The sequence below is a fragment of the Rhyacophila brunnea genome, unplaced genomic scaffold (genome assembly GCF_057557595.1).
Source record: "Rhyacophila brunnea isolate RB1 unplaced genomic scaffold, BYU_Rbru_1.0 scaffold_8, whole genome shotgun sequence".
NCBI lineage: Eukaryota > Metazoa > Arthropoda > Insecta > Trichoptera > Rhyacophilidae > Rhyacophila > Rhyacophila brunnea.
Window position 1 is genome coordinate 2778610 of NW_028233350.1, and position 14750 is coordinate 2793359.

The following is a 14750-nucleotide window of genomic DNA, read 5'->3' on the forward strand; positions in this document are numbered from 1 at the left end:
GTTTGTTTAAAGAAAGTAGATTTTCAGGAATGGGTTGAGTATTATTTTTCTTAAAAAAGTCAGTGGCCAAATTAGTTTGTGAATATTTGCTCTACCATCATTAATCGGCTTCCCGGTTCATTAAAAAATAGTTTTAATGTCTACCTACCTGTTATGTAGTTTATTTAATTTATTTTATAATATTGTGTGAACCACATTATTAAAAAAAAAGTTTGTAAAACATTGATTGCATCGGAATGTATGTAAATTTAATACGTATCTACTAATACGGCTCCACCATGAGTGAGTGATCGACAAAAGTTATCGATTCATAAAAAAATACAAAAGGAATTTGAAATTTTAAAACATTGGAACTTTTGGAGCTTTAAGTTTAGTTCTGGCTCCAGTACGAAATTGTCACGACTACGAATAACTATAGGTCCCAGTTATAAAATAAAACTATTTGGTTCTGACGGTTTCTGGTTTCAGTTCCAGTTCCATTCCCAGCTCTACCGAAGTTAACATAAGGGTTTATCATACTAGAAATCTAAGCAAACATTCAACGTTGACGGCAGTGTGGCCGTTTCTACTCACTTTCTTGCCTATTGAGAAACCGCCTAATGATGGTATTCGCCAAACAATTACATGCCTACCAAAAAAATATACTTTTTTTCCAATGTTATATTTTTAATGTAATATTTCAAACTTGTATATATTTAAAGTAGAGTCTAAAACTCTAACAGTATTATTTTACTAGCTGGATATTTGACTAAATTAATCTTCGAGGCTTAGTTGATCCTCGAGAGTGTAAAATATCAAAGTAAAGCCGGGCTATAAAGAAGGATCGTAAACTGGTAACCAAAGATTTCCCCCTTGATCCTTTATCCGCTTAGCATATTCAGGATCACCAAATCGGCTGGAATAATATCAGCTTTGCATTACATTTTTTTTAAATACATAAGTATAGTATCCATCCCTTTATTTATTATACAATTGCTTTGTATTTAATTGTATAAAAAACACGAAACTAAATGTATCGTGGGAAAGGGTTTCGACCATAGATACGCTTTTAACTAAATTCAGATAGGCTGAAAGCATTCCTAGTTTTCGATATTTAAAAATAGTTTTTACGTTTCACGAAGGCATTTGGGAGTTTTCATCTGATCGAAATATTCGTAATAAATTTGGTAGTGTAACTTACAGTCAATAGAGTTTCATTTCGCTATTATGCAGCTAAATTCACAACTGACTGACCAACTGTTCATATCAGTGAGGGTGATAAAATTACAAATCTCTTAATTTTGGACTATGGTAAAGGGAAGTGTATTTTGTATTACAATGTTTGACAGTAATTCCGTAATGATTTATAGTAATTGTTGAATTGGTAACTATGTATTTATAAAAAAGTTACTATTCTCCACGTTGGCAACACAACTCTTTGTAAATTCAATCAAATCGGCAGTTTTCTTAAACTATTATGTAATATTATTATTATATAAGAAAATCAATTTGCTACCGTAACCATTGGCGTTGGTATATTTTTTTTATCTGGCTGAGGTAAATGTCATTTCCGTATTAATATAAAAAGTTTTCCTTACACATCTCTGATAATATCAGATTACAAATAACATAGACGCCCTATAACCATATATTTGACAGTTATATGCATCCCAATATTAAGTTTCACATAACACGATATACTTTCAACCATGAATTGCCGAAAGGTGAATCCCAGAATTCCCTAATTTGATATCTATGAAATTGTTTAATCCTCTATTATCGAATAGAATTTAAATTCTAACTGTCTAACTAAAATTTGTAACTGTTCATTAAATATAACAATCGTCTCTAAATCTAACTGACGTTAACTTTATATGTAAAATAATTGCGTAGATACGAGTACCAATAATAATTGAATGCAATGTTGGTGCATACTTCGTACAACATATAATTTAGAACTATTGAATTTATCAATCGTCGAAATATTTTTTTTCAACATTAGGTAATATATAATATATACGAGTACGAGTACATAACGCATAAATATACTGAAAAAGTGAAACCCGGGACACTAATGCCGATCGCTATTAAATAGTATAAAACTTTTCTCAATTATAATAAATGTAACATTATATATACTGAATATAAATAATTTGAAAACATCTCATGCATATACAAACTAGAAAAAATCGTTTTGTAGAAAAAATACGTCACCCGACGGGACTTGAACCTGTATCTGCTAGATTCGCGCCAGTATGTTTTATCAATTAGATCTTAAATCTATGTGCCCTCAGTTGATAATATCAATAATATTATATTAAGTCTTTCAGCGCTAAAGACGCGCTATTCGCGTAACGATTAGGTGGCCATTAGATATAATTAGCATGCTATTTAAATGTGGTAATTAATTAATTAATCTAGTCAGCAGTCAATATTTTAAAACTTTACTGGGTATGAATAGTATTTATGCAAATTTATAAAAAAAAATACTATATTATGTGACCCACTCCATCTCAAGGCATCATCACCGCCCTAAGTGCCCCCTGACAGGCTTTCCACTGCACTTCCTCTCTATCCAAGCCCTGACATATCTTGCACTTCCACGACGTGACACAAGAGCATTAGTTAAGTCCCCAGACCCTCTCAGCGAGGTATCGGGCCATCTACAATATCCTACATCCGATCCCCTACACGCCTTGGAGGCTTACGCTGAAAGATTATTGGACCTAGCTAAGATGCCGAGATCACTCTTGAGTGCATCCGAATTGCGATAGTGGGTCGTATTCGAAAATATTTACACTCCGGTGGCGAATTTAGATACCTACCTACTGAAATACTATTATTTTTATGTATAATCATTACTTACATTTATATTGCATACGTGATTTGCGTCACACTTTGCGTCGAATAAGCCCAGTAATTTCAAACTACTATAATTATTATTGTAAGTTGAAAATATTACTTAAATGAAAAGTTATTCAATAAAAATGTATGGGAACTAAGAAATCTGAAGGTAAAAAGTTAGTTATCCAAAATGTCATTTTTTTTCATTGAATAATGATAATAATAATAATAATGATAACGTACATAACAGTGGCGAAGACTACATACTAGGCGATTATTTAAAGCCTACCTTCTTAAGAAAACTAATTTTTATTTTCATGTTGACGTATTTATATAATCACAAATAATAATATATTCAATATGCCCAAAGACATCTATGGTATAATTGTCATAATCTTTTCCCATATTTCAATAAGCACCATCTACGGAATCTCTCGAAAGTTTAAAAAATAGAACACAGGTTTTTCAATATGAAGTTTTTTTCTCATTATTTAAAAATGTCTGGCATCCCGCATACAAATGTACAAGCTGTTTCGTTAGCGCTTACGTCGCGAGAGCACATTTATTCAAAATAATTAATGAGAAGATAATTTAAAAATAATTTCTATGGGATTCAATCACATAAATATGTATTGATTGTTGTTAAAAATATAAAATAATTTATCCCGTGATTTTTATTTACTTATTAGTTCACTCATTAGACAATTTAGATATCTGATATTGTACCTACCTAAGTCTCTGTTTTAAATATAGAAGTATTTTAAAATGTCTAGTTTTACGGGTTCAATTATAAATTGTTATGGAACATAATATAATATAATACACAACAACGGATATTTTCATAGATGATAGGTAATATATTTTGAGAGTATGTTACGTTTATAAATGTTTAGGAAAATACATAAGTAATTCAAACTGATTGCTTATTTTTATGAACTAATTATAACAAACCAATTAAGCTTTTGAAATTTCTTCGTTTTAGCGTACCTATTCATCAGTAGTAATATTGGGTTATCTTCTTATTTCCCGCAAATATATCTGACAAGTATGGTTACTCCCACAGCCTACCTCTTTCAAAAAGTCACCCTTCGCCACTGGTATATAATATACACTAGGCACAATTAAACGTTATGTTATGATATTTATTTAAGAAAACAAAACATTGTGGACATAACAAATCAAAATTCAGGACGTTCACAACATGAAATTTACATTATAACGAAAATTACTCTGGCAAGAGAGAATAATAATAATAATAATAAACATTAACAATTTTTTATAATAAAATAAAGTTTCAAAAACAAAATGCAAATTACATCATTGAAAATGTATATTATGTCTTTAGGGAGCGCATTTACTAATCTTGCACCTCGCTAATGGTGCCGGATAGGCTTGATACGTGAAAACGGTTTCAATCCAGAATAGATCATGGCTGCATAAGGCGCTGTATTGATTTCCGGTCAGGTCAAAATATATTAAAGTGATTTTCTCAAAAAAGTCTGGGTGTTTTTTATTGTTTCACGTTTATTACTAACTACGCTACTATCATTGGGCCGTATGGCCTGCTGTAATGTTAAAAATTAATATTAGTGTGTGCTCAGCGTTACATACAATACATTGTCGTTATTAGTCTAACATAATATAATATACTTACGATAGTAAAGGCGTTGAAATTTTAATCTGTAAACGTGTCTAACGTCTGTTAGATTGTATACCAAGAGTAATTAAACCAACAAACTATGAATTTTATGAGGCAATTCTATGAAATATCGCACTATCTTGTACGCATTTGATGCTGATTTACATCAAAGAATAAATTACTTCTCCTTTCATATTATTAGGTATGTCTTGATGCTATAATATAATTAAACAGCAAAATACGCCTTGGGATCAGAAGCGATAACAAGGATAAACACTTCTCGAATACATTAACTATTTACGTCTGCAAAATGCTGGGATCTGCTTAAAACCCTTTCACTGTTCTCAAAGAAGGGTGTTTAATTAAAATATTATAGCACCACTTTCGCAACAAGCTCATAACAAGACGTAGCCTCAAATTAACAGTAAAATCAACCAAAAAACATATCTGCTCATTATAATAATGATTTATAAATAACTGGGAACAAATCAATACTATCGATTAAGGGTTGTATATGGAAATAGAATTTAAATCGTAATTGATGAGAGTTTTAACAGTGCTCATTATAATAATAATGTATATACTAACAAAGATTAAACTCAGTTAATACTATTTGATGTGGAAGGTAAACGATAGGCAATCATAAGAAATGCGTACTTGGACCGGGAACGGGACAACTGGACGCCAGGACAATTAGGCGCCGCACTATCAAATAAAATAAATAGACGTCCGTACCGATTTTATACAGAAAGTAGACGAGGTATTTTAATCAGTTTCTATCTACTACCTAGTAATTTTAATTCATTTTGCTCTTTACATTATGTTTTTTATTTCGGATTGAGAATTATCATACCTGAGAGGCTTTATATAAAAATCAAATAACTCTTTTCTCGTTGGAACTTATAAATTACATACATAATGATTTAATAATACTTGTGCATATTTAAATTCTTACCAAGTATTATAGAATACTATAAGAATTTAAATATAAATAACAATATTAAATATATATTTTTTAAGTTCCTATAATTCACGAACGTCTATTGATTACGCGGCGCCCAGTTGTCCTGGCACCGAATCGTCCTAGACCCCTTGGACAACTATATCTCTATATATCTCTAAATTTTATTTCAACTCTATCATTTTACTGATTAAGATGTAAAAAGATCATTCATATAATTATAATACATACATACGATTTTATGTAAATTATACGTATTACATTTTTCCATAGCACAGTTCACCGAGAGCTGTTCTACCGAAATGAGATGACCGTATGGCATTGAGATAAAAAAACAACGCGATGTTTCAAGATTTAATAAAAAACAATAACCTGATAGTGATTGGTATCAAATATGTGATAATAACTCTGTCAATATTATCAGATTTTTTATAGGTATGTATGACTTGATACTTACGAGCACCTACCAGAATTTTATTTAAATATAATTGTATTTCTAATTTACTTACTTACCCATTTTCTTCTGTCTTCCTTGTCTTCCGGTGGTTTTTATAACATTTTTTTTTATTTAGACATGAATTTTATCTCAATACATAGGTACTATACGCTCATCCATTTACGATACAACAGCGCACGATGAACTATCATACGGTATATTTGCAAATTACCGGAAACGCGTGAGATCTAGTTTTATTAAAAAAATACGCATATATCTTGAAAATTTTTCGTACCATGGTCATATATTTCACTATTAGTGATCCTATATTTGAATTATTTTTTTATTTAAATAGATTTGTCGTTGATCAAAAGTTAAAAAAAAAAAAATAATAAAACCTATTATGTAAACAAAATATTGGTTATCTCAAAATGTCAATTTTTAATATTAACGAATAGCACTGTTCATATTGTTTATACTCGTTACTTACAAAATTCGTTATGCAAATATTTATCCTAAAGAAACTTGTAAGTCGAGTTAGTAACTGATTACTCAACACTATCGATTACTATCCAAGTATTTAGAGTGATATAAAATTATCCCCGCCAACTTGAATTTCGTATCGATTCGAAGCGCAAATTTGAGATATAGTGTTCTGAATCAAAGTTAGCAAATTGGATCCGAATCCACTGTTAAGCTTGATAAATTTGATTCCAACCTACTCGCACCTTTGGCTATACTTTGTAATTGATAGGTATTTACGGTATCCTCTGAAGTTTTCCGTCCTAGATATCAAGATATCCTCGAAATATTGGTCAGTATCTTGTTGGGTAATATTAATAGTTGGGTAATATTAACACTTCCCACATATATATATTATATATGTATCATTATTTTAATAATAATATATTTTAGCTGTCATCGGATTCTTGTAACCCAGATCTGAATTATAATATTATTTATTAAATATTCATTTTCTACGTACAATCAGTCAGTCTCTTCTTCCACCCTATCACGTCCCAACATTGGAGCATAAAGCAAGCACAATTTGGCGCCGCTTCCCTTGGTCCATCGCCAACTCCTGCGCCTCCCGCCATGTCAAACGTGCAGCACGTAGGTCGCTTTTGTAGCACCGCTGCAGGTTAAGGGAGGGCCGGCCACGGCAACGGTACCCTTGAGGCTGTGCCTCAAGGGTACGAAGTGCCGCACTCTTTGGCGGCATCCGGAATACGTGTCCCAGCCACGTAAATCGTCTCTTCGTGATAACTTCAATCACCGAAGGCTGTTGTGTCTGCTCACGAACTCGGGTGTTTGTAACACGGTCGTACCTGGTACCCCTAAGATTCGGCGGAGACATCGATTCATAAAGCTCATAAGCCGAGACTCTTGAAGCTTAATAAGATGCCATGTCTCACAGCCATACAGGAGCACAGGTAGCACGCACGCGTTAAACAAACGACATTTGGACCTCACATACAGCCTTGACCTCCATGCGACTCCAAGTTGGTTGAACGCAGAGCCCGCCACACCCATGCGGATTCCAAGCTCACTAGAAATACCACAATCAGTCAGTACCTATATATATATGATTTCGTAATATTATGATATAGCGGATCTGCAATTTCATAACATTACGAATTAATATGATTTCATAATAATTTCAACATATTATTTCATAGTGCGCCGGTCAATAAAAATAGCAGGTCAGAATCGATCGGACATCTCACTTGATTACAAGTTTCCGTTAAAGACCATAAAGACACATCGCACCGAATTACCATTATATTTATTATATTGCATCTATTGTACCCTTGTAGTTATTTGAAACAGTAAATAAATTCTCGCCTCCCCCATCATCACAAACAACTACTACCGTCTTTCATCTGCAATACCAATCCTTCGCCGAACCAAAATACCACATACGTAGTTATTATATTCTTTTTAGTACAAAAGGCCATGAGACCCAATGTCATTAATATAAGTAAAACAATAATTACAAACGCTCAGTCTTTGAGAAAATCTCTTCCCTTCATCAGCATCATCTTCAGCTAGAGTTGATTCACTGTTTCATGGAGGCTTGCCTATGGTTTCTTCCACTGTCCGCTGAGTTTGATGACTTCATCGATCCAGCTGGTTAAAGAGCTGCCGCTTAGTCTCCTTTTGTACCACTCTATAGCTGCATTTGTCCATCGGTTATCCATATGCCGAGAGATGTCAGACCTATTAAAATTGTATCAGCTTGGCGATCTCTATTCTATCACATCACGTATTCTTGTCTGCTTCCTTATCCGTTGTATTTTGTGGTCTTTCTGCATTATACCTAACATGTACCCTTTCCGTTCCACAATCTGCTACTCTTATTTTATGTTTACCTCGCATTAACGGCCATTTTTACATATATAAGTTAGCACTGGTAGCATATATTTATTTAACGTGTTGAAGATAGTCACTATTAAGGTGCCCGAATGTACGACACTTTGATACTGCAAGATGTCGCATCTTGCATACATGCATATTATATAGATGAGGTTGTCAGAAATAGACGTAGTTGTTGATCCACTCAATTTAAATTATTACCTTTGTCTACGAGGCATTTGTTTTCAAACCTACTTTTATTTCATGCATTCACAAGAAGTTCTTTCAAAAATGAAACAGTTTTGTCTGGAAAACGCTTACCTCTATTATCCCAGTCAAGTTGCCTGTATAAATATTCCAGGGTATCTGTGAATAGTTTGGGTGAGAGCGTGTCATCTTGACGGACGCCTTTGCTAACAGGTAACCTACAAGACGGTATATGAAGTGTTATAATTAAAACTACGTACAAATTATCATATTGAATGTTCTAGAATTTCTGTCACCTCGTCCTGATAAACCTTCAAGAACTCAGTTCAGTTGTATACATGTACGCCGACATTTGTTAGAAGGGGAAAAATACAAACAATCTTAATTTCAAAACCCCATATTTGTCTTCAAATTCGAAATTCGTGTCTACTTTATTTTTGTTAACATTTTGATAAACAAAAAGTAATATAATATAATAATAATAATAGCACATAGAAAAAAATCTCTTCCGTCCGATTCAAATAGGAACACTTCGATTGGCAGTTCGGAAAAGTCTCGTATCCGATTCTGAATGGACAATTTTCAATTGACCCTCGAAACATAGCTTCAACTTTTTTAAGGCACCGAGAAAGAATTTTTATACACCAAGGTTGCCGTGAAACGAAAAAATTTAAAAACCACATTGTTAGTTTATAAACTGGCCGGACAAAGCGAGACAAACAATTAAAAAAAAAAATGTAATAACGTAACACGTCCCTTGACTAATGCCACAAAGGAAACATTTATTTTTAAAATGATTGTTAATTGTAATAATTAAATTAAAATGAAACGTTCTATTGCTGACGTGTTATTTAGTTTTGATTGCTAGATAAAAGATTATTTTTTTATCTTTTAAGTGGAGTAAGAATGGCGTATCACTGGAAATAAACGAAGAATTTTTCAGAGGGTGGGTATCAATACAATATAATATGATAATTATGACCCCCGCATCCTGAAGTGGGCCCCTATGCTAGGATCTTAGGTCGACTTATCGTCAAAGTTAAAGGCGATATAACGCTCAACGGTAGCTTTAGCGATTTTTTTCCATTTTTTAATATACATCCATACCACTTGGATTATGGAGTTGTCGCGTTTATGCATAATAATCAAAAATTGCATTTCGCAACCACATACTTTAAAATGTTAGTATTATAAGTAAAATAGCGCCCCAGGCGACATTTTTTACTATTATAGCAAATTTGTGACGTGTGTTTATCTCACTTATCTGGTCGACCCGCCATGCCCCCCCCCCTGACCCCAAGCCCACAGATTAGAGCCTTGTCACCCATCCCCCTTTTGCGGTCGTGATGATAATGTACCATATTATATATTGTACTGGCTAAGACAGCGATGGATTATTGTGACGAAATGGTTAGGCAACTTAAGAGTGATCTATATACCAACTACCAAGTTACTAATCTAGCTAATGGTGACAACCGAAAAAGCTATCGACTAATAAATCGACTTGTAGAATTTTAGATAAGTGCATACTTTATAATATCAGTTTCTAAGTTATATTATTTTATAATAATCGTAATTCATTTTAAATGTAATGAAAATAATTACAATTACGGTGCATTAAAATATCGATGTTTAAATACATCGATATTTTAATGCTTTTTGTTTCACATGTTAATACTATTTGGTGTATTTAAATGCTCTAAAAATAACCAACCAAAATGCCGGGTCCACATTGGCAACATGTCGCGCGACAACGTCGTTAAATTTTACGATGATTATCATAATTGCTTAAGAAATTTTACGATAATTATCATACTTATCCTAAAATTTAACACGAGGTTGTCGCGCGACATGTTTCCAATGTGGACCCGGCATAACATTATAAATTGAACAATGATTTTTTTTGAATTCATTTTTTTCTACTGAATATAATATAGGTAGACGCATAATTTACGATAATATTTCACACGCATTTAGAAGTAAGTAGTATATTTTCAAAACGATAGACTATTTTTTTCATTTTGCATAAGTACCTACCTACTACGAAATGTATTCATTTTTTTCGTGTACTTGTACTTTAAACAAAAAATTCTCTGATTCGACCTCTAAGTTGGTTTTTTAAATATATTATGTGCTAGGCGCTGTCGTAACAACTGTGTAATTTCGAAAAAATAAAAAAAGTAATTTCGTTGAGTTTTAATAATAATATGTTTCTTTCGCCTGTCACTAGAATTTACTTGGGTATCTCATGAATTTCTTACGTAAGCCATCTTTTTTTTAAATATGTAGTGAACACTTATTACTAACCTTGTAGTAACTTAGCTTGTGACTCTTTTCTTTTAGCTGGAGCATTTTTATTAAATTAGCTTAAAATAAAAATGCCGTAACTTCATATTATTACAAAATTATGTCGAGACTAATGGAATGTGCAAAAAAAACCTCATCCTACTACGTAGTCATCATGAACTACATCATAACTCATGAACATTGGTTATGCATTTAAACGAATTCATATATCTAACAGTCCTCAAAGGGCCACCAGCCAGGAAAGTACTTGGGTCATCAAAAAAGATAGGTTGGTTATTTTCACAATGATGATTTTATGAAGGGCCCTCAGAGATGTATGCGATAAAGATGGCACGTACAGGAAGGTAGAGCCATGAACTATCCGGTAAGTCTTGCCTCAGGGATGGAAGACACTTAACCACGCAGGAAGCTCCTCATCCCTGAGGTTAAGGCCGTAGAAATAACTTCAGGCAGGAATATGATACATTTCTTAAAGGCGACAAAACCACCACATTGACATGCAATACCGATAACTTGTACTAATAATACATGTGAACTATTTATCTGTGTTTTCGATAGATATGTTTTCGATAGATATGTCTTCGATCAGCGTTTCGACTATTTCTATGTCACCCAATCAGAAAATATAGTTTTTTTTTCATTTATCTGATGCGGTATGATCCAAAAACTACTGGCACAATATATTGATGAAACTTTCATAGCCTAGCATTTCACACTACATTTCTGGTACCAATGTCATCTCGTCTCGATATAAAATATAAATGATTCCAAGTTAAAATAAAACTTCTCTCGAAATTAATGCACTTGCAACAATTCATCACGAATAGATAAAGTTGTCAGAAAGCAGTGGTGAAGTGGAGAGGTGAGATGCTGGTACAGAAGCGCGTGACAGTATCTACCCATTGTCGATTCCGTCAGATAGTCAAAGCTAGCCGTAAATTGAATCACAAGTTTACATACTGTTCGTGAAGTGGTCGGATTGCATCGGTATATCTAACCTAGAATTAATTGTATTCATTGCCAGTGTGTATTTATTTACCTTTAAGTGACTGTACATAGTGCCTGAAGATGTCGAAAGGCGAATCTTGGATTGCAAAAAACGACTCAGATGGAATAGTACAAAACTTAACTTTAAGAATTTAAATTCAAATTCCATCAAGTACCTTCGGTCAATAGTATCAATAGTAAGTATATCTAACCGTTGACTATTTCATATTTGAAAAAAAAAACTTGAAAAAATCTGTCTTATTTCCTCATTATGTATTATTTGTTTCATTTTTATATCAGTATTTACCGTGGATGAAGTCGTGAGCTTTCGTATTTAGACAAATATATTTTAACAATAGCCATAGTCTAAATTATTGTAATTAAAATTTTACATTAATTTATCAAAAGTTGTTCAGCATTCCCATAGTCCTGGAGCTTTTTAAAGCTCTGTTTAAGCGTTTCATTACTTTTCTCGTATAAAAGCCACAGTGCTCGCTAATATTCTTTTAAAAACTCTCCCCGGCTACAAAAAACTAATATTATTTAAGGCGCCGTTATACGGTAATGATCCCATTTCACCTCTTCATTATGTAATTTCTCGTTACCCTGCAACAAAACACTTTCGGCTCGGCTAGTGCAACCTTAAATTCCACCTTTTAGCGTCATCATTAAAATTATCTCTGCCCTTTTGTTGTTTTTCTTTCAGAAAATTCAGCACAGTTTTATTCAAATTAGGTACTGCCAGTATATAGTAGTACAAATTGAATTTTTATTTATGTACAATAATTAGTTGTACATATAACCACACGTCCACGCCTTTGAAGCCGTCCATCTAGCAATATGTAATTAATTACGTGCTGTTCATCTAATTCTAATACGTAGTTAATACAAAGAAGTAACGATGGGTTGCGGGATTAACAACCATTCCTCTTAATAAAATTTCCGATAACGTAATACCAACATAATAATATATTCTTAGATAGTAAAGTATTTTTTCTAATGTCTTTTAAAATTGTATACGTACCTGTCATATTATTTATATTATTGTTTTTAATAGTTAATCTTCCTTTTTATCGAGGATTTATATTTTATTTAGAAACAGTCGCTTTTGTAAATTTATATACTTTGTGCTCATAAATTTAAGTTTGCTAATAACCATAATATGTAAATTAATCCTGAAATTGAACGGGATTCCAGAATTGCAAACTTTATCCATATTACCACATTATAAATAGAAAGCGCACTTTTTGAATTCTTTTTCAGCATTTTTTGCTTATTTTCCCGCGGCATAACTTATCGCTTGCAAGATAAGCAAAGATCATAAATCTTCCACGAGAATTTGCTCATTCAACAAATAAAACAGCGCTACTTACTGCATAAAAAAGCCAAGTTTGCTGAATAATAGAATCCGCACGGAGTTATCCGTCCACTGCGTCGAACTGCGCGGGCGAGCGCTGGGGGGGTGCGTGGCGCTGGTTTAAATGGGTCAAAGGAAGGCTGGAAAAGACTCCGTCGCGACGCCCAATTCGTGATTCGGCGCCCGCCTTTCTTCCTCTGCGGCGCCCTTTTGCATGAATACAAGATGAAGGCTTGCTTGTTTGCGCCGGCTAGATGGGGTAGGCGGCCACCCCCTAATAATGCAAACTGTTTCCCACGGGCGGGTCGCTAATTAATCTTTTACGAATCACTGATGACCTGTTTTAATTAAGTATAATTTTGGCGTATAAATTAACATACTTTTAAATGCTTTTAACTCTCAATTCCAGTTTGAACTATTACAAAAGGGAGTCTTATGACAGTATTACACAGCTTGATGTCGATATTATTTTGTTTCAACCTTACATTTTATAATACAGTACTCTCTCAGTAATCCGCCACCCCAAAAACCAAACAAGTGTCCAATTAGTGAAAGCGGCGGATTATAGTGCGTACATACAAAATATGGCAAAAATTAAAACAGGTACTTCATAAAAATACTTTTTTTTTTGAGAAATTTGTACTCGCAAATTACGGTTTTATTTATAATCAAAATATTAAACAGTAAACCACTTGACACAATCAGTTGTTCAGTGAGGCAGATATTCTTGAATGGCTTAGGATACCTGGCTTTCCCATGACCAAAACTTAATTCTGTGTGTCCCGGTTGCATTGGGGCACGGCATAATTGCGATGCGGTCCTTGGGCACTTTCCTCCCTGGTACATTACTTTCTTCGCGATGAACGTACGTTTTACGAAAGAGAAGTTTCCAAAATAAGCCCGTCTCATCTGCGTTATATACCTACTTGTACGCGGCGGACTACTGAAGTTGACAATCGAATACCAGCGAATTATATAGCTTAATTTTGTGCTTACAAAACTAGTAAAAAATAATGGCGGATTATTGTAGTTGTCAGATAATCGAGCCGCGGTTTACTGAGAGTGTACTGTAGCTACATATTTATTAGGATTACATATCTACTATCTTATCTTATGTATGTATATTTTTAATATAAGTAACACTCAATCAATAAGAGTATACTATTAATAATCCATGTGATAGCATTCCCTTCACCAACTCTATTCAGTCTTTCAAGATTTTCCGTAGGTCACAATATCGGTAAAATATTGGAATATGTCCCCGTAGGTAGTCGTGACTCGCAGTTCTGCGATTAATTGTTGCACTCATATCAGTATAGTGTCCAATATTTGAGTGACAGAATAGGACTGTTATGCAACTGGTACTGGAAGCTCAGTAAAAGCTTAGTATAATTGTAAAGTTATTCGACAACATTGTAGGGAGAACCTGACGAAGTTGTTGAAGAAAATCGTATTCTATAGAGATAGAAATATTCTATTCATACAGCTTATATAGATTTGGAGGGAATGGGACGACTGGACTCCGGACAATTGGACGCCGCACTGTCGTAGACGAGGTATTTTAATCAGTTTCTATCTACTACTTAATAGTCTTAATTCATTTTACTCTTAGCATAATGTATTCTTTATTGCGGATTGAGAATTACCATGCCTAAGGCTTTATATAAAATAAAAAAAC

The 14750-nt window shown here is 33.4% G+C and overlaps 1 protein-coding gene across 1 annotated transcript in view; it reads left to right on the forward strand.

The window, feature by feature from the left end:
* Positions 1–14750, forward strand: part of LOC147063829 (protein O-mannosyl-transferase Tmtc3-like) — a 665469-nt gene that overhangs the window by 203249 nt on the left and 447470 nt on the right. The window lies entirely within an intron of this gene.